Genomic DNA, 3,595 nt, shown 5'->3' with positions numbered 1-3,595 from the left:
GCCTGCCCCATGGGTCACGCCTGTAACCCCAACACTTTGGAAGGCTGAAGTGGGAGGATCATTTGAGCCCCAGAGTTCCAGGCCAACCTGTACAACACAGCAAGACCCCTGTCTCTACAAAAAATTTAAAAATTAGCGGTGTGTGGCAGAGGCCTGCAGGTGGGAAAATCCCTTGAGCCCAGGAGGTCGAGGCTGCAGTGCATTCTGTTTGTGCCACTGCACTCCAGCCTAGGCCACACAGAGAGACACGGAAATAAAAATAAATAAATAAATAAATAAAATCCATCTCCAGGATCCTATAGACAACACCAAAGGACTTTGATATCATGCCTATTTCAAATTATGCCAATTTTAAAGACTATTAGGCTGGGTGCGGTGGCTTACAAAATTAGCCAGGCATGGTGGCACATTCCTGTAATCCCAGCTACTTGGAAGGCTGAGGCAGAATTGCTTGAGCCAGGGAGCGGAGGTTATCGCCCCATTGCACGCCAGCCTGGGCAACAAAAGTGAAAATCCGTTTCAAAAAAAAAAGGAAGGAAAAAAAAGACAAGACTCTATTAAGCATAATTTATGTTAAGACAGAATCTGTAACAGAAATTCTACGAATTCAAGAGACATTTAACCTGGTCATTTTCAGGCCTCAAATTACAGCCTTGTGATAATTCTATTGCTTGCTGGAACTTCAACACCCTCTAGATAGGTTTGTTGTTTTTTTTTTTTCTTTTTTTTGAGACGGGGGTTTCACCATGTTGGCCAGGATGGTCTCGATCTCCTCATGTTAGGTGATCCGCCCGCCTCGGCCTCCCAAAGTGCTGAGATTACAGGCGTGAGCCACCCTGCCCGGCCCTAGATAGGTTTTATATACCTAGTTCCTAGTAGGACTCTGGCACCAACTCACAATTCCCACCGAGCAATGAGCACTTCCTTTGTTAGGGGCCAAGGAACGGCTCCACCCAGTGCGATGCCCCGGCCCGACCCCAAACTGGCGAGGTCAGTGGTGCGCGCGCACCCTCCGAGTCAGCACCTCCCTGGAGCCGCAGGTTCTCCGAGCGGCTCTCCCCCGATTGCAGTGTCCACGCTGGCCTCTAAGAGCCCCCGATGTGCTTTCTTCTTGAAGCAGCTCCCTTTTTAAAGCCTGGCACCTACAAGGACCTGGGAGTGTGTCACAGGACAATACGTCTAGGGAGGCTGCTATGCCAGCAAGGACACAAGGGTGCTTCACCAGACAGCCTCCTGAGGAGACGGTGTGCAGGCGGGAGGCAGAGGCATGCCGCCCCCGTTTCCCTAACTTCGCACGCAGGGGAAGTTGATTACACAAGAGGGTTTTTTTCGTTTTGGTTTGGCTTTTTGTATTTTGAAGAACCCATAACCCTGGCAATAATTTCCACTACACTCCTAAATCACAAGAGGGAGGGGAAGCACTGGGTGAAGAGGAAGTATGGTCGCTATGGTTACCACCGCACAGCTCAATTCTGCAGAGGGAGAAGGAGGTGTGGCGGAGGCCCTCTGCACCCACGCACCAAGGCCGAGCCCAGCACCAGCCCCGCGGGCCTGAGCGGAGGACTGTGGCAGGCACTAGAAGCCCCACCCCATTCCAAAGAAAATGACACCTTTCAAAGCCTTAAAAAAAATTTTTTTTTAAGGCCGGGCATGGCGGCTCCTGTAATCCCAGCCCTTTGGGAGCCCCAGGCGGGAGGATCGCCTGAGGTCAGGAGCTCCAAAGCAGCCTGGGCAACACAGGAAGACCTAGTCTCAGAAGAAAAAAAAAAAAGCGCGATGGCTCATGTCTGTAATCCCAGCACTTTGGGAGGTCAAGAACATCCGATCACCTGAACTCAGGAGTTCGAGACCAGCCTGGCAAATATGGTGAAACCCTGTCTCTACTAAAAATACAAAAACTAGCCGGGCGTGGTGGTGGACGCCTGTATTCCCAGCTACTCCAGAGGCTGAGGCAGGAGAATCGCTTGAACCCGGGAGGCGGAGGTTGCAGTTAGCCGGGACTGTGCCACTGCACTCCAGAGTAAAGACACCTTTCTTTGGGCTTAATGAGCAAACATTCCACGAAGTGCCTGATGTAAGCTGGCCCGGGCACCACCCAGGCCTTCGGCCAGAGCTGTTTTCCCGTTTCGAGAAGGCTCCACCACACTCTACACGGGATCCAATCAAGAGCCATTCCAAAAATGGCGTAGGGGTGGAAGGCAAGCCAGCTCGACGCCGTCCAGCCTCAGCCCGGGGGCACAAAGGGGAGACTAATCTCTAGAAAACTCGTGGTGCAGAATTGATAACCCCACAAGAAGCTAGCTTCCGCTAGCGGGCCTTGAGGCAAAAGCGACTCGGGCACAAGCGAAACTGCTCAGACGCACTTCACATTAAAGACGCCGACAACACAGCGAGACGAAAATGGGTCTGTGCGCAGGCGCGCGGAACCACGACTAGCGCGCTGGGGACGATCCTTCCCCCCTCCCTCAAAGGCCAAGGCAGTGTGGCTCCGACGCGCTTGCGCGAGGATGGAACGTTGGGTGAGGGGAAACCCGTTCCCTTCATTGTGAGAGAAAACCGCCCCCGCAAAGCGGGCGGGCGAGCGCGCGCGCGCTCACGCACCGGCGCGCCCCGGGCTTTTCGCCCGGCACCTCGCGCATGCGCGGAGAGGGAAGCAGTCGTTAAGTCAGGCTTTTTGCTGAGTTTCCTTGAGAAGTTTCTGGAAAGACGAAGCCAAAGCGACGCTGGGAGATGAGCGCAACGAGGCAAGCGTTTGAAAAAAGCGAAACACCCCAAGCACGCCGTCACACCTTTAGCCTTCGAGCCACGGCCCAAGCAGAGCCCAAGGCCACTGACACCCTCACGCCAGAGAAAAAAACACAGGGACTGCGGCAGGCGCTCCTCCCTCCGGCAGTGCTCAGCCTCCGGGACCCGTCAGCACGGGGAGAGGGGAGAGGGCAGGGGGTGGCCATGAGAAGCCTAGGGCGCCACAGGACGTTTGCTAGGTGGAAGGAAAGCCGAAACCCGCCCTCTGGAGTCGCCTGCGCGTGCGGGCCCCCTCGAGTGGGCTCAGTACGTTAGGACTCAGCGGTGCTGCCGAAGCATGGTTGAGGGCGTCTTTCACCGCTTTTTCCTAAGTTTTCCCTCCTCTTGGGATCTGTGGTCCCTCCCCCGTCCGTCTTCGCTTTGGTGGCCTGACGCTAACGCTGCGAGTGTGGGGAGACCGCAGCAACCCCGGGCCTGAGGGGGCGTCTGTTGCTCCTTTAAAGAAAAGCCCCGCGGAGAGGGGCCCGTGTGACCGAGCAAAGGTAGCGCGCGCCAGCACAATGGCCGCGTCGTTGGCAGCTCCGGACGCCGCCGCAGGTGCCGCAGGGCGGCGTGGGAAGGCCGGGCGCCTGGGCTGGCAGAACGGCGTTGGCGCTCGGGGGGCCGGGCGGGGGCAGGGAGCCAGGCGGGGGCAGGGAGCCACAGCGCTTCGCAGATGCCTCTCAGCGGCCGAGCGGCTGCCATTTTGTGATGTGGCCGCCGCCATTTCGCGCGGCCTGTGGGCGGGGCGGCGGGCGAGCGCGTCCCCTTTGTTCTTCCTTTTATCGGCTGGAGGCCCCAGTGTAGACCG

At 56.8% G+C, this 3,595-nt stretch overlaps 1 pseudogene; it reads left to right on the top strand.

Moving 5' to 3' along the window:
* Positions 1-961: 961 nt before the first annotated feature.
* Positions 962-3,322, top strand: LOC100411908 (uncharacterized; annotated as a pseudogene).
* Positions 3,323-3,595: the final 273 nt, after the last annotated feature.

The sequence above is a fragment of the Callithrix jacchus genome, chromosome 7, assembly GCF_049354715.1.
Source record: "Callithrix jacchus isolate 240 chromosome 7, calJac240_pri, whole genome shotgun sequence".
NCBI lineage: Eukaryota > Metazoa > Chordata > Mammalia > Primates > Cebidae > Callithrix > Callithrix jacchus.
The sequence above is the reverse complement of the archived record's forward strand: the minus strand, read 5'-3'. Positions and strand labels throughout refer to the sequence as shown.